Below are 24996 nucleotides of genomic sequence, written 5' to 3' on the forward strand. Positions count from 1 at the left end.
GTCATGTTCCCAGTCCACAGGGTTCCAAAACCAAGGCTCAGTCAGGTTCCCAGGGCACAGTATTCCACAATCTAAACAGATGTCCTGTTCCCAGGCCACAGTTTTCCAGAATCACGCCTCAGTCATGTACCCAGGCCACAGGGATCCAGAATCAAACCTCAGTCATGTTGCCAGGCCATAGGGTACCACCATCAAACCTGAGTCATATTCCCAGGCCACAGGCTTCCAGAATCAAACGGATTTCATGTTCCCAGGCCACAGGGTTCCAGAATCCAACCGATGTCGTGTTCCCAGGCCACAGGTTTCCACAAGCAAACCTCAGTCGTGTTCCCAGGACACAGCTTTCCAGAATCAACCCGGTATCATGTTCCCTGGCGACAGTCTTCCAGAATCTAACCTCAGTCATGTTGCCAGGCCACAGGTTTCCACCATCAAACCTCAGACATGTTCCCAGGCCACAGGGTTCCAGAATAAAACCGTTCTCATGTTCCCAGGCAAAAAGATTCCAGAATCCACCGATGACATGTTCCCAGGCAACAGGGTTCCAGAAAAAATCCTCAGTCAGGTTCCCAGGCTACAGGGTTCCAGAATAAAACCTCAGTCATGTTCCAAGTCCACAGGGTTCCAGAATCAATCCTCAGTTAGGTTCCCAGGCTACAGGGTTCCAGAATAAAACCTCAGTCATGTTCCCAGTCCACAGGGTTCCAGAACCTAGGCTCAGTTAGATTCTCAGGGCACAGTATTCCACAATCTAAACAGATGTCATGTTCCCAAGCCACAATTTTCCAGAATCACGCCTCAGTCATGTACCCAGGCCACAGGGATCCAGAATCAAACTTCAGTCATGTTGCCAGGCCATAGGGTACCACCATCAAACCTCAGTCATATTCCCAGGCCACAGGCTACCAGAATCAAACGGATTTCATGTTCCCAGGCAACAGGATTCCAGAATCCAAACCGATGTCATGTTCCCAGGCCACAGGATTCCACAATCTAACCTCAGTCATGTTCCCAGGTCAAAGGTTTCCAGAATCAAACCTCAGTCATATTCCCAGGCCACAGGGTTCCAGAATCCACCGATGTCATGTTCCCAGGCCACAGGGTTACAGAATCAATCCTCAGTTATGTTCCCAGGTTACAGGTATCCAGAATAAAACCTCAGTCATGTTCCCAGTCCACAGGGTTCCAGAACCAAGGCTCAGTCAGTTTCCCAGGGCACAGTATTCCACAATCTAAACAGATGTCATGTTCCCAGGCCACAGTTTTCCAGAATCACACTTCAGTCATGTTCCAAGGCCACAGGGATCCAGAATCAAACCTCAGTCATGTTGCCAGGCCATACGGTATCACCATCAAACCTCAGTCATATTCCCAGGCCACAAGTTTGCAGAATCAAACCGATGTCATGTTCCCAGGCCACAGGTTTCCACAATCTAACATCAGTCATGTTCCCAGGCCACAGGATTCCAGAAGCAAACCTCAGTCTTGTTCCCAGGACACAGGTTTCCAGAATCAACCCGATATCATGTTCCCTGGCCACAGTCTTCCAGAATCAAACCTCAGTCATGTTACCAGGCCACAGGTTTCCACCATCAAACCTCAGACATGTTCCCAGGCCACAGGGTTCCAGAATAAAACCGTTCTCATGTTCCCAGGCCACAGGGTTACAGAATAAAACCGTTTTCATGTTCCCAGGCAAAAAGATTCCAGAATCCACCGATGACATGTTCCCAGGCAACAGGGTTCCAGAATCAATCCTCAGTCAGGTTCCCAGGCTACAGGGTTACAGAATAAAACCTCAGTCATGTTCCAAGTCCACAGGGTTCCAGAATCAATCCTCAGTTAGGTTCCCAGGCTACAGGGTTCCAGAATAAAACCTCAGTCATGTTCCCAGTCCACAGGGTTCCAGAACCTAGGCTCAGTTAGATTCTCAGGGCACAGTATTCCACAATCTAAACAGATGTCATGTTCCCAAGCCACAATTTTCCAGAATCACGCCTCAGTCATGTACCCAGGCCACAGGGATCCAGAATCAAACTTCAGTCATGTTGCCAGGCAATAGGGTACCACCATCAAACCTCAGTCATATTCCCAGGCCACAGGCTACCAGAATCAAACGGATTTCATGTTCCCAGGCAACAGGGTTCCAGAATCCAAACCGATGTCATGTTCCCAGGCCACAGGATTCCACAATCTAACCTCAGTCATGTTCCCAGGTCAAAGGTTTCCAGAATCAAACCTCAGTCATATTCCCAGGCCACAGGGTTCCAGAATCCACCGATGTCATGTTCCCAGGCCACAGGGTTACAGAATCAATCCTCAGTTATGTTCCCAGGCTACAGGTATCCAGAATAAAACCTCAGTCATGTTCCCAGTCCACAGGGTTCCAGAACCAAGGCTCAGTCAGGTTCCCAGGGCACAGTATTCCACAAACTACACAGATGTCATGTTCCCAGGCCACAGTTTTCCAGAAACACGCCTCAGTTATGTTCCCAGGCCACAGGGATCCTGAATCAAACCTCAGTCATGTTGCCAGGCCATAGGGAACCACCATCAAACCTCAGTCATATTCCCAGGCCAAAAGTTTCCAGAATCAAACCGATGTCATGTTCCCAGGCAACAGGTTTCCACAATCTAACATCAGTCATGTTCCCAGGACAATGGTTTCCAGAATCAAACCTCAGTCATATTCCCAGGCCACAGGGTTCCAGAATCAACCCGATATCATGTTCCCTGGCCACATTCTTCCATAATCAAACCTCAGTCATGTTGCCAGGCCATAGGTTTCCACCATCAAACCTCAGACATGTTCCCAGGCCACAGGGTTCTAGAATAAAACCGTTCTCATGTTCCCAGGCCACAGGGTTCCAGAATCCACCGATGACATGTTCCCAGGCAACAGGGATCCAGAATCAATCCTCAGTTAGGTTCCCAGGCTACAGGGTTCCAGAATAAAACCTCATTCATGTTCCAAGTCCACAGGGTTCCAGAATGAATCCTCAGTTAGGTTCCCAGGCTACAGGGTTCCAGAATAAAACCTCAGTCATGTTCCCAGGCCACAGAGTTCCAGAATCCACCGATGTCATGTTCCCAGTCCACACGGTTCCAGAATCAATCCTCAGTTATGTTCCCAGGCTACAGGGTTCCAGAATAAAACCTCAGTCATGTTCCCAGTCCACAGGGTTCCAAAACCAAGGCTCAGTCAGGTTCCCAGGGCACAGTATTCCACAATCTAAACAGATGTCCTGTTCCCAGGCCACAGTTTTCCAGAATCACGCCTCAGTCATGTACCCAGGCCACAGGGATCCAGAATCAAACCTCAGTCATGTTGCCAGGCCATAGGGTACCACCATCAAACCTGAGTCATATTCCCAGGCCACAGGCTTCCAGAATCAAACGGATTTCATGTTCCCAGGCCACAGGGTTCCAGAATCCAACCGATGTCGTGTTCCCAGGCCACAGGTTTCCACAAGCAAACCTCAGTCGTGTTCCCAGGACACAGCTTTCCAGAATCAACCCGGTATCATGTTCCCTGGCGACAGTCTTCCAGAATCTAACCTCAGTCATGTTGCCAGGCCACAGGTTTCCACCATCAAACCTCAGACATGTTCCCAGGCCACAGGGTTCCAGAATAAAACCGTTCTCATGTTCCCAGGCAAAAAGATTCCAGAATCCACCGATGACATGTTCCCAGGCAACAGGGTTCCAGAAAAAATCCTCAGTCAGGTTCCCAGGCTACAGGGTTCCAGAATAAAACCTCAGTCATGTTCCAAGTCCACAGGGTTCCAGAATCAATCCTCAGTTAGGTTCCCAGGCTACAGGGTTCCAGAATAAAACCTCAGTCATGTTCCCAGTCCACAGGGTTCCAGAACCTAGGCTCAGTTAGATTCTCAGGGCACAGTATTCCAGAATCTAAACACATGTCATGTTCCCAAGCCACAATTTTCCAGAATCACGCCTCAGTCATGTACCCAGGCCACAGGGATCCAGAATCAAACTTCAGTCATGTTGCCAGGCCATAGGGTACCACCATCAAACCTCAGTCATATTCCCAGGCCACAGGCTACCAGAATCAAACGGATTTCATGTTCCCAGGCAACAGGATTCCAGAATCCAAACCGATGTCATGTTCCCAGGCCACAGGATTCCACAATCTAACCTCAGTCATGTTCCCAGGTCAAAGGTTTCCAGAATCAAACCTCAGTCATATTCCCAGGCCACAGGGTTCCAGAATCCACCGATGTCATGTTCCCAGGCCACAGGGTTACAGAATCAATCCTCAGTTATGTTCCCAGGTTACAGGTATCCAGAATAAAACCTCAGTCATGTTCCCAGTCCACAGGGTTCCAGAACCAAGGCTCAGTCAGTTTCCCAGGGCACAGTATTCCACAATCTAAACAGATGTCATGTTCCCAGGCCACAGTTTTCCAGAATCACACTTCAGTCATGTTCCAAGGCCACAGGGATCCAGAATCAAACCTCAGTCATGTTGCCAGGCCATACGGTATCACCATCAAACCTCAGTCATATTCCCAGGCCACAAGTTTGCAGAATCAAACCGATGTCATGTTCCCAGGCCACAGGTTTCCACAATCTAACATCAGTCATGTTCCCAGGCCACAGGATTCCAGAAGCAAACCTCAGTCTTGTTCCCAGGACACAGGTTTCCAGAATCAACCCGATATCATGTTCCCTGGCCACAGTCTTCCAGAATCAAACCTCAGTCATGTTACCAGGCCACAGGTTTCCACCATCAAACCTCAGACATGTTCCCAGGCCACAGGGTTCCAGAATAAAACCGTTCTCATGTTCCCAGGCCACAGGGTTACAGAATAAAACCGTTTTCATGTTCCCAGGCAAAAAGATTCCAGAATCCACCGATGACATGTTCCCAGGCAACAGGGTTCCAGAATCAATCCTCAGTCAGGTTCCCAGGCTACAGGGTTACAGAATAAAACCTCAGTCATGTTCCAAGTCCACAGGGTTCCAGAATCAATCCTCAGTTAGGTTCCCAGGCTACAGGGTTCCAGAATAAAACCTCAGTCATGTTCCCAGTCCACAGGGTTCCAGAACCTAGGCTCAGTTAGATTCTCAGGGCACAGTATTCCACAATCTAAACAGATGTCATGTTCCCAAGCCACAATTTTCCAGAATCACGCCTCAGTCATGTACCCAGGCCACAGGGATCCAGAATCAAACTTCAGTCATGTTGCCAGGCCATAGGGTACCACCATCAAACCTCAGTCATATTCCCAGGCCACAGGCTACCAGAATCAAACGGATTTCATGTTCCCAGGCAACAGGATTCCAGAATCCAAACCGATGTCATGTTCCCAGGCCACAGGATTCCACAATCTAACCTCAGTCATGTTCCCAGGTCAAAGGTTTCCAGAATCAAACCTCAGTCATATTCCCAGGCCACAGGGTTCCAGAATCCACCGATGTCATGTTCCCAGGCCACAGGGTTACAGAATCAATCCTCAGTTATGTTCCCAGGTTACAGGTATCCAGAATAAAACCTCAGTCATGTTCCCAGTCCACAGGGTTCCAGAACCAAGGCTCAGTCAGTTTCCCAGGTCACAGTATTCCACAATCTAAACAGATGTCATGTTCCCAGGCCACAGTTTTCCAGAATCACACTTCAGTCATGTTCCAAGGCCACAGGGATCCAGAATCAAACCTCAGTCATGTTGCCAGGCCATACGGTATCACCATCAAACCTCAGTCATATTCCCAGGCCACAAGTTTGCAGAATCAAACCGATGTCATGTTCCCAGGCCACAGGTTTCCACAATCTAACATCAATCATGTTCCCAGGCCACAGGATTCCAGAAGCAAACCTCAGTCTTGTTCCCAGGACACAGGTTTCCAGAATCAACCCGATATCATGTTCCCTGGCCACAGTCTTCCAGAATCAAACCTCAGTCATGTTACCAGGCCACAGGTTTCCACCATCAAACCTCAGACATGTTCCCAGGCCACAGGGTTCCAGAATAAAACCGTCCTCATGTTCCCAGGCCACAGGGTTACAGAATAAAACCGTTTTCATGTTCCCAGGCAAAAAGATTCCAGAATCCACCGATGACATGTTCCCAGGCAACAGGGTTCCAGAATCAATCCTCAGTCAGGTTCCCAGGCTACAGGGTTACAGAATAAAACCTCAGTCATGTTCCAAGTCCACAGGGTTCCAGAATCAATCCTCAGTTAGGTTCCCAGGCTACAGGGTTCCAGAATAAAACCTCAGTCATGTTCCCAGTCCACAGGGTTCCAGAACCTAGGCTCAGTTAGATTCTCAGGGCACAGTATTCCACAATCTAAACAGATGTCATGTTCCCAAGCCACAATTTTCCAGAATCACGCCTCAGTCATGTACCCAGGCCACAGGGATCCAGAATCAAACTTCAGTCATGTTGCCAGGCAATAGGGTACCACCATCAAACCTCAGTCATATTCCCAGGCCACAGGCTACCAGAATCAAACGGATTTCATGTTCCCAGGCAACAGGGTTCCAGAATCCAAACCGTTGTCATGTTCCCAGGCCACAGGATTCCACAATCTAACCTCAGTCATGTTCCCAGGTCAAAGGTTTCCAGAATCAAACCTCAGTCATATTCCCAGGCCACAGGGTTCCAGAATCCACCGATGTCATGTTCCCAGGCCACAGGGTTACAGAATCAATCCTCAGTTATGTTCCCAGGCTACAGGTATCCAGAATAAAACCTCAGTCATGTTCCCAGTCCACAGGGTTCCAGAACCAAGGCTCAGTCAGGTTCCCAGGGCACAGTATTCCACAAACTACACAGATGTCATGTTCCCAGGCCACAGTTTTCCAGAAACACGCCTCAGTTATGTTCCCAGGCCACAGGGATCCTGAATCAAACCTCAGTCATGTTGCCAGGCCATAGGGAACCACCATCAAACCTCAGTCATATTCCCAGGCCAAAAGTTTCCAGAATCAAACCGATGTCATGTTCCCAGGCAACAGGTTTCCACAATCTAACATCAGTCATGTTCCCAGGCCAATGGTTTCCAGAATCAAACCTCAGTCATATTCCCAGGCCACAGGGTTCCAGAATCAACCCGATATCATGTTCCCTGGCCACATTCTTCCATAATCAAACCTCAGTCATGTTGCCAGGCCATAGGTTTCCACCATCAAACCTCAGACATGTTCCCAGGCCACAGGGTTCTAGAATAAAACCGTTCTCATGTTCCCAGGCCACAGGGTTCCAGAATCCACCGATGACATGTTCCCAGGCAACAGGGATCCAGAATCAATCCTCAGTTAGGTTCCCAGGCTACAGGGTTCCAGAATAAAACCTCAGTCATGTTCCAAGTCCACAGGGTTCCAGAATGAATCCTCAGTTAGGTTCCCAGGCTACAGGGTTCCAGAATAAAACCTCAGTCATGTTCCCAGGCCACAGAGTTCCAGAATCCACCGATGTCATGTTCCCAGTCCACACGGTTCCAGAATCAATCCTCAGTTATGTTCCCAGGCTACAGGGTTCCAGAATAAAACCTCAGTCATGTTCCCAGTCCACAGGGTTCCAAAACCAAGGCTCAGTCAGGTTCCCAGGGCACAGTATTCCACAATCTAAACAGATGTCCTGTTCCCAGGCCACAGTTTTCCAGAATCACGCCTCAGTCATGTACCCAGGCCACAGGGATCCAGAATCAAACCTCAGTCATGTTGCCAGGCCATAGGGTACCACCATCAAACCTGAGTCATATTCCCAGGCCACAGGCTTCCAGAATCAAACGGATTTCATGTTCCCAGGCCACAGGGTTCCAGAATCCAACCGATGTCGTGTTCCCAGGCCACAGGTTTCCACAAGCAAACCTCAGTCGTGTTCCCAGGACACAGCTTTCCAGAATCAACCCGGTATCATGTTCCCTGGCGACAGTCTTCCAGAATCTAACCTCAGTCATGTTGCCAGGCCACAGGTTTCCACCATCAAACCTCAGACATGTTCCCAGGCCACAGGGTTCCAGAATAAAACCGTTCTCATGTTCCCAGGCAAAAAGATTCCAGAATCCACCGATGACATGTTCCCAGGCAACAGGGTTCCAGAAAAAATCCTCAGTCAGGTTCCCAGGCTACAGGGTTCCAGAATAAAACCTCAGTCATGTTCCAAGTCCACAGGGTTCCAGAATCAATCCTCAGTTAGGTTCCCAGGCTACAGGGTTCCAGAATAAAACCTCAGTCATGTTCCCAGTCCACAGGGTTCCAGAACCTAGGCTCAGTTAGATTCTCAGGGCACAGTATTCCACAATCTAAACACATGTCATGTTCCCAAGCCACAATTTTCCAGAATCACGCCTCAGTCATGTACCCAGGCCACAGGGATTCAGAATCAAACTTCAGTCATGTTGCCAGGCCATAGGGTACCACCATCAAACCTCAGTCATATTCCCAGGCCACAGGCTACCAGAATCAAACGGATTTCATGTTCCCAGGCAACAGGGTTCCAGAATCCAAACCGATGTCATGTTCCCAGGCCTCAGGATTGCACAATCTAACCTCAGTCATGTTCCCAGGCCAATGGTTTCCAGAATCAAACCTCAGTCATATTCCCAGGCCACAGGGTTCCAGAATCCACCGATGTCATGTTCCCAGGCCATAGGGTTACAGAATCAATCCTCAGTTATGTTCCCAGGCTACAGGTATCCAGAATAAAACCTCAGTCATGTTCCCAGTCCACAGGGTTCCAGAACCAAGGCTCAGTCACGTTCCCAGGGCACAGTATTCCACAATCTACACAGATGTCATGTTCCCAGGCCACAGTTTTCCAGAAACACGCCTCAGTTATGTTCCCAGGCCACAGGGATCCTGAATCAAACCTCAGTCATGTTGCCAGGCCATAGGGTACCACCATCAAACCTCAGTCATATTCCCAGGCCACAAGTTTCCAGAATCAAACCGATGTCATGTTCCCAGGCAACAGGTTTCCACAATCTAACATCAGTCATGTTCCCAGGCCAATGGTTTCCAGAATCAAACCTCAGTCATATTCCCAGGCCACAGGGTTCCAGAATCAACCCGATATCATGTTCCCTGGCCACATTCTTCCATAATCAAACCTCAGTCATGTTGCCAGGCCATAGGTTTCCACCATCAAACCTCAGACATGTTCCCAGGCCACAGGGTTCTAGAATAAAACCGTTCTCATGATCCCAGGCCACAGGGTTCCAGAATCCACCGAAGACATGTTCCCAGGCAACAGGGATCCAGAATCAATCCTCAGTTAGGTTTCCAGGCTACAGGGTTCCAGAATAAAACCTCAGTCATGTTCCAAGTCCACAGGGTTCCAGAATGAATCCTCAGTTAGGTTCCCAGGCTACAGGGTTCCAGAATAAAACCTCAGTCATGTTCCCAGGCCACAGAGTTCCAGAATGCACCGATGTCATGTTCCCAGTCCACAGGGTTCCAGAATCAATCCTCTGTTATGTTCCCAGGCTACAGGTTTCCAGAATAAAACCTCAGTCATGTTCCCAGTCCACAGGGTTCCAAAACCATGGCTCAGTCAGGTTCCCAGGGCACAGTATTCCACAATCTAAACAGATGTCCTGTTCCCAGGCCACAGTTTTCCAGAATCACGCCTCAGTCATGTACCCAGGCCACAGGGATCCAGAATCAAACCTCAGTCATGTTGCCAGGCCATAGGGTACCACCATCAAACCTGAGTCATATTCCCAGGCCACAGGCTTCCAGAATCAAACGGATTTCATGTTCCCAGGCCACAGGGTTCCAGAATCCAACCGATGTCGTGTTCCCAGGCCACAGGTTTCCACAAGCAAATCTCAGTCGTGTTCCCAGGACACAGCTTTCCAGAATCAACCCGGTATCATGTTCCCTGGCGACAGTCTTCCAGAATCTAACCTCAGTCATGTTGCCAGGCCACAGGTTTCCACCATCAAACCTCAGAAATGTTCCCAGGCCAAAGGGTTCCAGAATAAAACCGTTCTCATGTTCCCAGGCAAAAAGATTCCAGAATCCACCGATGACATGTTCCCAGGCAACAGGGTTCCAGAATCAATCCTCAGTCAGGTTCCCAGGCTACAGGGTTACAGAATAAAACCTCAGTCATGTTCCAAGTCCACAGGGTTCCAGAATCAATCCTCAGTTAGGTTCCCAGGCTACAGGGTTCCAGAATAAAACCTCAGTCATGTTCCCAGTCCACAGGGTTCCAGAACCTAGGCTCAGTTAGATTCTCAGGGCACAGTATTCCACAATCTAAACAGATGTCATGTTCCCAAGCCACAATTTTCCAGAATCACGCCTCAGTCATGTACCCAGGCCACAGGGATCCAGAATCAAACTTCAGTCATGTTGCCAGGCAATAGGGTACCACCATCAAACCTCAGTCATATTCCCAGGCCACAGGCTACCAGAATCAAACGGATTTCATGTTCCCAGGCAACAGGGTTCCAGAATCCAAACCGATGTCATGTTCCCAGGCCACAGGATTCCACAATCTAACCTCAGTCATGTTCCCAGGTCAAAGGTTTCCAGAATCAAACCTCAGTCATATTCCCAGGCCACAGGGTTCCAGAATCCACCGATGTCATGTTCCCAGGCCACAGGGTTACAGAATCAATCCTCAGTTATGTTCCCAGGCTACAGGTATCCAGAATAAAACCTCAGTCATGTTCCCAGTCCACAGGGTTCCAGAACCAAGGCTCAGTCAGGTTCCCAGGGCACAGTATTCCACAAACTACACAGATGTCATGTTCCCAGGCCACAGTTTTCCAGAAACACGCCTCAGTTATGTTCCCAGGCCACAGGGATCCTGAATCAAACCTCAGTCATGTTGCCAGGCCATAGGGAACCACCATCAAACCTCAGTCATATTCCCAGGCCAAAAGTTTCCAGAATCAAACCGATGTCATGTTCCCAGGCAACAGGTTTCCACAATCTAACATCAGTCATGTTCCCAGGACAATGGTTTCCAGAATCAAACCTCAGTCATATTCCCAGGCCACAGGGTTCCAGAATCAACCCGATATCATGTTCCCTGGCCACATTCTTCCATAATCAAACCTCAGTCATGTTGCCAGGCCATAGGTTTCCACCATCAAACCTCAGACATGTTCCCAGGCCACAGGGTTCTAGAATAAAACCGTTCTCATGTTCCCAGGCCACAGGGTTCCAGAATCCACCGATGACATGTTCCCAGGCAACAGGGATCCAGAATCAATCCTCAGTTAGGTTCCCAGGCTACAGGGTTCCAGAATAAAACCTCATTCATGTTCCAAGTCCACAGGGTTCCAGAATGAATCCTCAGTTAGGTTCCCAGGCTACAGGGTTCCAGAATAAAACCTCAGTCATGTTCCCAGGCCACAGAGTTCCAGAATCCACCGATGTCATGTTCCCAGTCCACACGGTTCCAGAATCAATCCTCAGTTATGTTCCCAGGCTACAGGGTTCCAGAATAAAACCTCAGTCATGTTCCCAGTCCACAGGGTTCCAAAACCAAGGCTCAGTCAGGTTCCCAGGGCACAGTATTCCACAATCTAAACAGATGTCCTGTTCCCAGGCCACAGTTTTCCAGAATCACGCCTCAGTCATGTACCCAGGCCACAGGGATCCAGAATCAAACCTCAGTCATGTTGCCAGGCCATAGGGTACCACCATCAAACCTGAGTCATATTCCCAGGCCACAGGCTTCCAGAATCAAACGGATTTCATGTTCCCAGGCCACAGGGTTCCAGAATCCAACCGATGTCGTGTTCCCAGGCCACAGGTTTCCACAAGCAAACCTCAGTCGTGTTCCCAGGACACAGCTTTCCAGAATCAACCCGGTATCATGTTCCCTGGCGACAGTCTTCCAGAATCTAACCTCAGTCATGTTGCCAGGCCACAGGTTTCCACCATCAAACCTCAGACATGTTCCCAGGCCACAGGGTTCCAGAATAAAACCGTTCTCATGTTCCCAGGCAAAAAGATTCCAGAATCCACCGATGACATGTTCCCAGGCAACAGGGTTCCAGAAAAAATCCTCAGTCAGGTTCCCAGGCTACAGGGTTCCAGAATAAAACCTCAGTCATGTTCCAAGTCCACAGGGTTCCAGAATCAATCCTCAGTTAGGTTCCCAGGCTACAGGGTTCCAGAATAAAACCTCAGTCATGTTCCCAGTCCACAGGGTTCCAGAACCTAGGCTCAGTTAGATTCTCAGGGCACAGTATTCCAGAATCTAAACACATGTCATGTTCCCAAGCCACAATTTTCCAGAATCACGCCTCAGTCATGTACCCAGGCCACAGGGATCCAGAATCAAACTTCAGTCATGTTGCCAGGCCATAGGGTACCACCATCAAACCTCAGTCATATTCCCAGGCCACAGGCTACCAGAATCAAACGGATTTCATGTTCCCAGGCAACAGGATTCCAGAATCCAAACCGATGTCATGTTCCCAGGCCACAGGATTCCACAATCTAACCTCAGTCATGTTCCCAGGTCAAAGGTTTCCAGAATCAAACCTCAGTCATATTCCCAGGCCACAGGGTTCCAGAATCCACCGATGTCATGTTCCCAGGCCACAGGGTTACAGAATCAATCCTCAGTTATGTTCCCAGGTTACAGGTATCCAGAATAAAACCTCAGTCATGTTCCCAGTCCACAGGGTTCCAGAACCAAGGCTCAGTCAGTTTCCCAGGGCACAGTATTCCACAATCTAAACAGATGTCATGTTCCCAGGCCACAGTTTTCCAGAATCACACTTCAGTCATGTTCCAAGGCCACAGGGATCCAGAATCAAACCTCAGTCATGTTGCCAGGCCATACGGTATCACCATCAAACCTCAGTCATATTCCCAGGCCACAAGTTTGCAGAATCAAACCGATGTCATGTTCCCAGGCCACAGGTTTCCACAATCTAACATCAGTCATGTTCCCAGGCCACAGGATTCCAGAAGCAAACCTCAGTCTTGTTCCCAGGACACAGGTTTCCAGAATCAACCCGATATCATGTTCCCTGGCCACAGTCTTCCAGAATCAAACCTCAGTCATGTTACCAGGCCACAGGTTTCCACCATCAAACCTCAGACATGTTCCCAGGCCACAGGGTTCCAGAATAAAACCGTTCTCATGTTCCCAGGCCACAGGGTTACAGAATAAAACCGTTTTCATGTTCCCAGGCAAAAAGATTCCAGAATCCACCGATGACATGTTCCCAGGCAACAGGGTTCCAGAATCAATCCTCAGTCAGGTTCCCAGGCTACAGGGTTACAGAATAAAACCTCAGTCATGTTCCAAGTCCACAGGGTTCCAGAATCAATCCTCAGTTAGGTTCCCAGGCTACAGGGTTCCAGAATAAAACCTCAGTCATGTTCCCAGTCCACAGGGTTCCAGAACCTAGGCTCAGTTAGATTCTCAGGGCACAGTATTCCACAATCTAAACAGATGTCATGTTCCCAAGCCACAATTTTCCAGAATCACGCCTCAGTCATGTACCCAGGCCACAGGGATCCAGAATCAAACTTCAGTCATGTTGCCAGGCCATAGGGTACCACCATCAAACCTCAGTCATATTCCCAGGCCACAGGCTACCAGAATCAAACGGATTTCATGTTCCCAGGCAACAGGATTCCAGAATCCAAACCGATGTCATGTTCCCAGGCCACAGGATTCCACAATCTAACCTCAGTCATGTTCCCAGGTCAAAGGTTTCCAGAATCAAACCTCAGTCATATTCCCAGGCCACAGGGTTCCAGAATCCACCGATGTCATGTTCCCAGGCCACAGGGTTACAGAATCAATCCTCAGTTATGTTCCCAGGTTACAGGTATCCAGAATAAAACCTCAGTCATGTTCCCAGTCCACAGGGTTCCAGAACCAAGGCTCAGTCAGTTTCCCAGGTCACAGTATTCCACAATCTAAACAGATGTCATGTTCCCAGGCCACAGTTTTCCAGAATCACACTTCAGTCATGTTCCAAGGCCACAGGGATCCAGAATCAAACCTCAGTCATGTTGCCAGGCCATACGGTATCACCATCAAACCTCAGTCATATTCCCAGGCCACAAGTTTGCAGAATCAAACCGATGTCATGTTCCCAGGCCTCAGGTTTCCACAATCTAACATCAGTCATGTTCCCAGGCCACAGGATTCCAGAAGCAAACCTCAGTCTTGTTCCCAGGACACAGGTTTCCAGAATCAACCCGATATCATGTTCCCTGGCCACAGTCTTCCAGAATCAAACCTCAGTCATGTTACCAGGCCACAGGTTTCCACCATCAAACCTCAGACATGTTCCCAGGCCACAGGGTTCCAGAATAAAACCGTCCTCATGTTCCCAGGCCACAGGGTTACAGAATAAAACCGTTTTCATGTTCCCAGGCAAAAAGATTCCAGAATCCACCGATGACATGTTCCCAGGCAACAGGGTTCCAGAATCAATCCTCAGTCAGGTTCCCAGGCTACAGGGTTACAGAATAAAACCTCAGTCATGTTCCAAGTCCACAGGGTTCCAGAATCAATCCTCAGTTAGGTTCCCAGGCTACAGGGTTCCAGAATAAAACCTCAGTCATGTTCCCAGTCCACAGGGTTCCAGAACCTAGGCTCAGTTAGATTCTCAGGGCACAGTATTCCACAATCTAAACAGATGTCATGTTCCCAAGCCACAATTTTCCAGAATCACGCCTCAGTCATGTACCCAGGCCACAGGGATCCAGAATCAAACTTCAGTCATGTTGCCAGGCAATAGGGTACCACCATCAAACCTCAGTCATATTCCCAGGCCACAGGCTACCAGAATCAAACGGATTTCATGTTCCCAGGCAACAGGGTTCCAGAATCCAAACCGTTGTCATGTTCCCAGGCCACAGGATTCCACAATCTAACCTCAGTCATGTTCCCAGGTCAAAGGTTTCCAGAATCAAACCTCAGTCATATTCCCAGGCCACAGGGTTCCAGAATCCACCGATGTCATGTTCCCAGGCCACAGGGTTACAGAATCAATCCTCAGTTATGTTCCCAGGCTACAGGTATCCAGAATAAAACCTCAGTCATGTTCCCAGTCCACAGGGTTCCAGAACCAAGGCTCAGTCAGGTTCCCAGGGCACAGTATTCCACAAACTACACAGATGTCATGTTCCCAGGCCACAGTTTTCCAGAAACACGCCTCAGTTATGTTCCCAGGCCACAGGGATCCTGAATCAAACCTCAGTCATGTTGCCAGGCCATAGGGAACCACCATCAAACCTCAGTCATATTCCCAGGCCAAAAGTTTCCAGAATCAAACCGATGTCATGTTCCCAGGCAACAGGTTTCCACAATCTAACATCAGTCATGTTCCCAGGCCAATGGTTTCCAGAATCAAACCTCAGTCATATTCCCAGGCCACAGGGTTCCAGAATCAACCCGATATCATGTTCCCTGGCCACATTCTTCCATAATCAAACCTCAGTCATGTTGCCAGGCCATAGGTTTCCACCATCAAACCTCAGACATGTTCCCAGGCCACAGGGTTCTAGAATAAAACCGTTCTCATGTTCCCAGGCCACAGGGTTCCAGAATCCACCGATGACATATTCCCAGGCAACAGGGATCCAGAATCAATCCTCAGTTAGGTTCCCAGGCTACAGGGTTCCAGAATAAAACCTCATTCATGTTCCAAGTCCACAGGGTTCCAGAATGAATCCTCAGTTAGGTTCCCAGGCTACAGGGTTCCAGAATAAAACCTCAGTCATGTTCCCAGGCCACAGAGTTCCAGAATCCACCGATGTCATGTTCCCAGTCCACACGGTTCCAGAATCAATCCTCAGTTATGTTCCCAGGCTACAGGGTTCCAGAATAAAACCTCAGTCATGTTCCCAGTCCACAGGGTTCCAAAACCAAGGCTCAGTCAGGTTCCCAGGGCACAGTATTCCACAATCTAAACAGATGTCCTGTTCCCAGGCCACAGTTTTCCAGAATCACGCCTCAGTCATGTACCCAGGCCACAGGGATCCAGAATCAAACCTCAGTCATGTTGCCAGGCCATAGGGTACCACCATCAAACCTGAGTCATATTCCCAGGCCACAGGCTTCCAGAATCAAACGGATTTCATGTTCCCAGGCCACAGGGTTCCAGAATCCAACCGATGTCGTGTTCCCAGGCCACAGGTTTCCACAAGCAAACCTCAGTCGTGTTCCCAGGACACAGCTTTCCAGAATCAACCCGGTATCATGTTCCCTGGCGACAGTCTTCCAGAATCTAACCTCAGTCATGTTGCCAGGCCACAGGTTTCCACCATCAAACCTCAGACATGTTCCCAGGCCACAGGGTTCCAGAATAAAACCGTTCTCATGTTCCCAGGCAAAAAGATTCCAGAATCCACCGATGACATGTTCCCAGGCAACAGGGTTCCAGAAAAAATCCTCAGTCAGGTTCCCAGGCTACAGGGTTCCAGAATAAAACCTCAGTCATGTTCCAAGTCCACAGGGTTCCAGAATCAATCCTCAGTTAGGTTCCCAGGCTACAGGGTTCCAGAATAAAACCTCAGTCATGTTCCCAGTCCACAGGGTTCCAGAACCTAGGCTCAGTTAGATTCTCAGGGCACAGTATTCCACAATCTAAACACATGTCATGTTCCCAAGCCACAATTTTCCAGAATCACGCCTCAGTCATGTACCCAGGCCACAGGGATTCAGAATCAAACTTCAGTCATGTTGCCAGGCCATAGGGTACCACCATCAAACCTCAGTCATATTCCCAGGCCACAGGCTACCAGAATCAAACGGATTTCATGTTCCCAGGCAACAGGGTTCCAGAATCCAAACCGATGTCATGTTCCCAGGCCTCAGGATTGCACAATCTAACCTCAGTCATGTTCCCAGGCCAATGGTTTCCAGAATCAAACCTCAGTCATATTCCCAGGCCACAGGGTTCCAGAATCCACCGATGTCATGTTCCCAGGCCATAGGGTTACAGAATCAATCCTCAGTTATGTTCCCAGGCTACAGGTATCCAGAATAAAACCTCAGTCATGTTCCCAGTCCACAGGGTTCCAGAACCAAGGCTCAGTCACGTTCCCAGGGCACAGTATTCCACAATCTACACAGATGTCATGTTCCCAGGCCACAGTTTTCCAGAAACACGCCTCAGTTATGTTCCCAGGCCACAGGGATCCTGAATCAAACCTCAGTCATGTTGCCAGGCCATAGGGTACCACCATCAAACCTCAGTCATATTCCCAGGCCACAAGTTTCCAGAATCAAACCGATGTCATGTTCCCAGGCAACAGGTTTCCACAATCTAACATCAGTCATGTTCCCAGGCCAATGGTTTCCAGAATCAAACCTCAGTCATATTCCCAGGCCACAGGGTTCCAGAATCAACCCGATATCATGTTCCCTGGCCACATTCTTCCATAATCAAACCTCAGTCATGTTGCCAGGCCATAGGTTTCCACCATCAAACCTCAGACATGTTCCCAGGCCACAGGGTTCTAGAATAAAACCGTTCTCATGATCCCAGGCCACAGGGTTCCAGAATCCACCGAAGACATGTTCCCAGGCAACAGGGATCCAGAATCAATCCTCAGTTAGGTTCCCAGGCTACAGGGTTCCAGAATAAAACCTCAGTCATGTTCCAAGTCCACAGGGTTCCAGAATGAATCCTCAGTTAGGTTCCCAGGCTACAGGGTTCCAGAATAAAACCTCAGTCATGTTCCCAGGCCACAGAGTTCCAGAATGCACCGATGTCATGTTCCCAGTCCACAGGGTTCCAGAATCAATCCTCTGTTATGTTCCCAGGCTACAGGTTTCCAGAATAAAACCTCAGTCATGTTCCCAGTCCACAGGGTTCCAAAACCATGGCTCAGTCAGGTTCCCAGGGCACAGTATTCCACAATCTAAACAGATGTCCTGTTCCCAGGCCACAGTTTTCCAGAATCACGCCTCAGTCATGTACCCAGGCCACAGGGATCCAGAATCAAACCTCAGTCATGTTGCCAGGCCATAGGGTACCACCATCAAACCTGAGTCATATTCCCAGGCCACAGGCTTCCAGAATCAAACGGATTTCATGTTCCCAGGCCACAGGGTTCCAGAATCCAACCGATGTCGTGTTCCCAGGCCACAGGTTTCCACAAGCAAATCTCAGTCGTGTTCCCAGGACACAGCTTTCCAGAATCAACCCGGTATCATGTTCCCTGGCGACAGTCTTCCAGAATCTAACCTCAGTCATGTTGCCAGGCCACAGGTTTCCACCATCAAACCTCAGAAATGTTCCCAGGCCAAAGGGTTCCAGAATAAAACCGTTCTCATGTTCCCAGGCAAAAAGATTCCAGAATCCACCGATGACATGTTCCCAGGCAACAGGGTTCCAGAATCAATCCTCAGTCAGGTTCCCAGGCTACAGGGTTCCAGAATAAAACCTCAGTCATGTTCCAAGTCCACAGGGTTCCAGAATCAATCCTCAGTTAGGTTCCCAGGCTACAGGGTTCCAGAATAAAACCTCAGTCATGTTCCCAGTCCACAGGGTTCCAGAACCTAGGCTCAGTTAGATTCTCAGGGCACAGTATTCCACAATCTAAACAGATGTCATGTTCCCAAGCCACAATTTTCCAGAATCACGCCTCAGTCATGTACCCAGGCCACAGGGATCCAGAATCAAACTTCAGTCATGTTGCCAGGCCATAGGGTACCACCATCAAACCTCAGTCATATTCCCAGGCCACAGGCTACCAGAATCAAACGGATTTCATGTTCCCAGGCAACAGGATTCCAGAATCCAAACCGATGTCATGTTCCCAGGCCACAGGATTCCACAATCTAACCTCAGTCATGTTCCCAGGTCAAAGGTTTCCAGAATCAAACCTCAGTCATATTCCCAGGCCACAGGGTTCCAGAATCCACCGATGTCATGTTCCCAGGCCACAGGGTTACAGAATCAATCCTCAGTTATGTTCCCAGGTTACAGGTATCCAGAATAAAACCTCAGTCATGTTCCCAGTCCACAGGGTTCCAGAACCAAGGCTCAGTCAGTTTCCCAGGGCACAGTATTCCACAATCTAAACAGATGTCATGTTCCCAGGCCACAGTTTTCCAGAATCACACTTCAGTCATGTTCCAAGGCCACAGGGATCCAGAATCAAACCTCAGTCATGTTGCCAGGCCATACGGTATCACCATCAAACCTCAGTCATATTCCCAGGCCACAAGTTTGCAGAATCAAACCGATGTCATGTTCCCAGGCCACAGGTTTCCACAATCTAACATCAGTCATGTTCCCAGGCCACAGGATTCCAGAAGCAAACCTCAGTCTTGTTCCCAGGACACAGGTTTCCAGAATCAACCCGATATCATGTTCCCTGGCCACAGTCTTCCAGAATCAAACCTCAGTCATGTTACCAGGCCACAGGTTTCCACCATCAAACCTCAGTCATGTTCCCAGGCCACAGGGTTCCAGAATAAAACCGTTCTCATGTTCCCAGGCCACAGGGTTACAGAATAAAACCGTTTTCATGTTCCCAGGCAAAAAGATTCCAGAATCCACCGATGACATGTTCCCAGGCAACAGGGTTCCAGAATCAATCCTCAGTCAGGTTCCCAGGCTACAGGGTTACAGAATAAAACCTCAGTCATGTTCCAAGTCCACAGGGTTCCAGAATCAATCCTCAGTTAGGTTCCCAGGCTACAGGGTTCCAGAATAAAACCTCAGTCATGTTCCCAGTCCACAGGGTTCCAGAACCTAGGCTCAGTTAGATTCTCAGGGCACAGTATTCCACAATCTAAACAGATGTCATGTTCCCAAGCCACAATTTTCCAGAATCACGCCTCAGTCATGTACCCAGGCCACAGGGATCCAGAATCAAACTTCAGTCATGTTGCCAGGCAATAGGGTACCACCATCAAACCTCAGTCATATTCCCAGGCCACAGGCTACCAGAATCAAACGGATTTCATGTTCCCAGGCAACAGGGTTCCAGAATCCAAACCGATGTCATGTTCCCAGGCCACAGGATTCCACAATCTAACCTCAGTCATGTTCCCAGGTCAAAGGTTTCCAGAATCAAACCTCAGTCATATTCCCAGGCCACAGGGTTCCAGAATCCACCGATGTCATGTTCCCAGGCCACAGGGTTACAGAATCAATCCTCAGTTATGTTCCCAGGCTACAGGTATCCAGAATAAAACCTCAGTCATGTTCCCAGTCCACAGGGTTCCAGAACCAAGGCTCAGTCAGGTTCCCAGGGCACAGTATTCCACAAACTACACAGATGTCATGTTCCCAGGCCACAGTTTTCCAGAAACACGCCTCAGTTATGTTCCCAGGCCACAGGGATCCTGAATCAAACCTCAGTCATGTTGCCAGGCCATAGGGAACCACCATCAAACCTCAGTCATATTCCCAGGCCACAAGTTTCCAGAATCAAACCGATGTCATGTTCCCAGGCAACAGGTTTCCACAATCTAACATCAGTCATGTTCCCAGGCCAATGGTTTCCAGAATCAAACCTCAGTCATATTCCCAGGCCACAGGGTTCCAGAATCAACCCGATATCATGTTCCCTGGCCACATTCTTCCATAATCAAACCTCAGTCATGTTGCCAGGCCATAGGTTTCCACCATCAAACCTCAGACATGTTCCCAGGCCACAGGGTTCTAGAATAAAACCGTTCTCATGTTCCCAGGCCACAGGGTTCCAGAATCCACCGATGACATGTTCCCAGGCAACAGGGATCCAGAATCAATCCTCAGTTAGGTTCCCAGGCTACAGGGTTCCAGAATAAAACCTCATTCATGTTCCAAGTCCACAGGGTTCCAGAATGAATCCTCAGTTAGGTTCCCAGGCTACAGGGTTCCAGAATAAAACCTCAGTCATGTTCCCAGGCCACAGAGTTCCAGAATCCACCGATGTCATGTTCCCAGTCCACACGGTTCCAGAATCAATCCTCAGTTATGTTCCCAGGCTTCAGGGTTCCAGAATAAAACCTCAGTCATGTTCCCAGTCCACAGGGTTCCAAAACCAAGGCTCAGTCAGGTTCCCAGGGCACAGTATTCCACAATCTAAACAGATGTCCTGTTCCCAGGCCACAGTTTTCCAGAATCACGCCTCAGTCATGTACCCAGGCCACAGGGATCCAGAATCAAACCTCAGTCATGTTGCCAGGCCATAGGGTACCACCATCAAACCTGAGTCATATTCCCAGGCCACAGGCTTCCAGAATCAAACGGATTTCATGTTCCCAGGCCACAGGGTTCCAGAATCCAACCAATGTCGTGTTCCCAGGCCACAGGTTTCCACAAGCAAACCTCAGTCGTGTTCCCAGGACACAGCTTTCCAGAATCAACCCGGTATCATGTTCCCTGGCGACAGTCTTCCAGAATCTAACCTCAGTCATGTTGCCAGGCCACAGGTTTCCACCATCAAACCTCAGACATGTTCCCAGGCCACAGGGTTCCAGAATAAAACCGTTCTCATGTTCCCAGGCAAAAAGATTCCAGAATCCACCGATGACATGTTCCCAGGCAACAGGGTTCCAGAAAAAATCCTCAGTCAGGTTCCCAGGCTACAGGGTTCCAGAATAAAACCTCAGTCATGTTCCAAGTCCACAGGGTTCCAGAATCAATCCTCAGTTAGGTTCCCAGGCTACAGGGTTCCAGAATAAAACCTCAGTCATGTTCCCAGTCCACAGGGTTCCAGAACCTAGGCTCAGTTAGATTCTCAGGGCACAGTATTCCAGAATATAAACACATGTCATGTTCCCAAGCCACAATTTTCCAGAATCACGCCTCAGTCATGTACCCAGGCCACAGGGATTCAGAATCAAACTTCAGTCATGTTGCCAGGCCATAGGGTATCACCATCAAACCTCAGTCATATTCCCAGGCCACAGGCTACCAGAATCAAACGGATTTCATGTTCCCAGGCAACAGGGTTCCAGAATCCAAACCGATGTCATGTTCCCAGGCCTCAGGATTCCACAATCTAACCTCAGTCATGTTCCCAGGCCAATGGTTTCCAGAATCAAACCTCAGTCATATTCCCAGGCCACAGGGTTCCAGAATCCACCGATGTCATGTTCCCAGGCCATAGGGTTACAGAATCAATCCTCAGTTATGTTCCCAGGCTACAGGTATCCAGAATAAAACCTCAGTCATGTTCCCAGTCCACAGGGTTCCAGAACCAAGGCTCAGTCACGTTCCCAGGGCACAGTATTCCACAATCTACACTGATGTCATGTTCCCAGGCCACAGTTTTCCAGAAACACGCCTCAGTTATGTTCCCAGGCCACAGGGATCCTGAATCAAACCTCAGTCATGTTGCCAGGCCATAGGGTACCACCATCAAACCTCAGTCATATTCCCAGGCCACAAGTTTCCAGAATCAAACCGATGTCATGTTCCCAGGCAACAGGTTTCCACAATCTAACATCAGTCATGTTCCCAGGCCAATGGTTTCCAGAATCAAACCTCAGTCATATTCCCAGGCCACAGGGTTCCAGAATCAACCCGATATCATGTTCCCTGGCCACATTCTTCCATAATCAAACCTCAGTCATGTTGCCAGGCTATAGGTTTCCACCATCAAACCTCAGACATGTTCCCAGGCCACAGGGTTCTAGAATAAAACCGTTCTCATGATCCCAGGCCACAGGGTTCCAGAATCCACCGAAGACATGTTCCCAGGCAACAGGGATCCAGAATCAATCCTCAGTTAGGTTCCCAGGCTACAGGGTTCCAGAATAAAACCTCAGTCATGTTCCAAGTCCACAGGGTTCCAGAATGAATCCTCAGTTAGGTTCCCAGGCTACAGGGTTCCAGAATAAAACCTCAGTCATGTTCCCAGGCCACAGAGTTCCAGAATCCACCGATGTCATGTTCCCAGTCCACAGGGTTCCAGAATCAATCCTCTGTTATGTTCCCAGGCTACAGGTTTCCAGAATAAAACCTCAGTCATGTTCCCAGTCCACAGGGTTCCAAAACCATGGCTCAGTCAGGTTCCCAGGGCACAGTATTCCACAATCTAAACAGATGTCCTGTTCCCAGGCCACAGTTTTCCAGAATCACGCCTCAGTCATGTACCCAGGCCACAGGGATCCAGAATCAAACCTCAGTCATGTTGCCAGGCCATAGGGTACCACCATCAAACCTGAGTCATATTCCCAGGCCACAGGCTTCCAGAATCAAACGGATTTCATGTTCCCAGGCCACAGGGTTCCAGAATCCAACCGATGTCGTGTTCCCAGGCCACAGGTTTCCACAAGCAAACCTCAGTCGTGTTCCCAGGACACAGCTTTCCAGAATCAACCCGGTATCATGTTCCCTGGCGACAGCCTTCCAGAATCTAACCTCAGTCATGTTGCCAGGCCACAGGTTTCCACCATCAAACCTCAGACATGTTCCCAGGCCACAGGGTTCCAGAATAAAACCGTTCTCATGTTCCCAGGCAAAAAGATTCCAGAATCCACCGATGACATGTTCCCAGGCAACAGGGTTCCAGAATCAATCCTCAGTCAGGTTCCCAGGCTACAGGGTTCCAGAATAAAACCTCAGTCATGTTCCAAGTCCACAGGGTTCCAGAATCAATCCTCAGTTAGGTTCCCAGGCTACAGGGTTCCAGAATAAAACCTCAGTCATGTTCCCAGTCCACAGGGTTCCAGAACCTAGGCTCAGTTAGATTCTCAGGGCACAGTATTCCACAATCTAAACAGATGTCATGTCCCCAAGCCACAATTTTCCAGAATCACGCCTCAGTCATGTACCCAGGCCACAGGGATCCAGAATCAAACTTCAGTCATGTTGCCAGGCCATAGGGTACCACCATCAAACCTCAGTCATATTCCCAGGCCACAGGCTACCAGAATCAAACGGATTTCATGTTCCCAGGCAACAGGGTTCCAGAATCCAAACCGATGTCATGTTCCCAGGCCACAGGATTCCACAATCTAACCTCAGTCATGTTCCCAGGTCAAAGGTTTCCAGAATCAAACCTCAGTCATATTCCCAGGCCACAGGGTTCCAGAATCCACCGATGTCATGTTCCCAGGCCACAGGGTTACAGAATCAATCCTCAGTTATGTTCCCAGGTTACAGGTATCCAGAATAAAACCTCAGTCATGTTCCCAGTCAACAGGGTTCCAGAACCAAGGCTCAGTCAGTTTCCCAGGGCACAGTATTCCACAATCTAAACAGATGTCATGTTCCCAGGCCACAGTTTTCCAGAATCACACTTCAGTCATGTTCCAAGGCCACAGGGATCCAGAATCAAACCTCAGTCATGTTGCCAGGCCATACGGTATCACCATCAAACCTCAGTCATATTCCCAGGCCACAAGTTTGCAGAATCAAACCGATGTCATATTCCCAGGCCACAGGTTTCCACAATCTAACATCAGTCATGTTCCCAGGCCACAGGATTCCAGAAGCAAACCTCAGTCTTGTTCCCAGGACACAGGTTTCCAGAATCAACCCGATATCATGTTCCCTGGCCACAGTCTTCCAGAATCAAACCTCAGTCATGTTACCAGGCCACAGGTTTCCACCATCAAACCTCAGACATGTTCCCAGGCCACAGGGTTCCAGAATAAAACCGTTCTCATGTTCCCAGGCCACAGGGTTACAGAATAAAACCGTTTTCATGTTCCCAGGCAAAAAGATTCCAGAATCCACCGATGACATGTTCCCAGGCAACAGGGTTCCAGAATCAATCCTCAGTCAGGTTCCCAGGCTACAGGGTTACAGAATAAAACCTCAGTCATGTTCCAAGTCCACAGGGTTCCAGAATCAATCCTCAGTTAGGTTCCCAGGCTACAGGGTTCCAGAATAAAACCTCAGTCATATTCCCAGTCCACAGGGTTCCAGAACCTAGGCTCAGTTAGATTCTCAGGGCACAGTATTCCACAATCTAAACAGATGTCATGTTCCCAAGCCACAATTTTCCAGAATCACGCCTCAGTCATGTACCCAGGCCACAGGGATCCAGAATCAAACTTCAGTCATGTTGCCAGGCCATAGGGTACCACCATCAAACCTCAGTCATATTCCCAGGCCACAGGCTACCAG

Source organism: Eschrichtius robustus, chromosome 19 (genome assembly GCF_028021215.1).
Source record: "Eschrichtius robustus isolate mEscRob2 chromosome 19, mEscRob2.pri, whole genome shotgun sequence".
NCBI lineage: Eukaryota > Metazoa > Chordata > Mammalia > Artiodactyla > Eschrichtiidae > Eschrichtius > Eschrichtius robustus.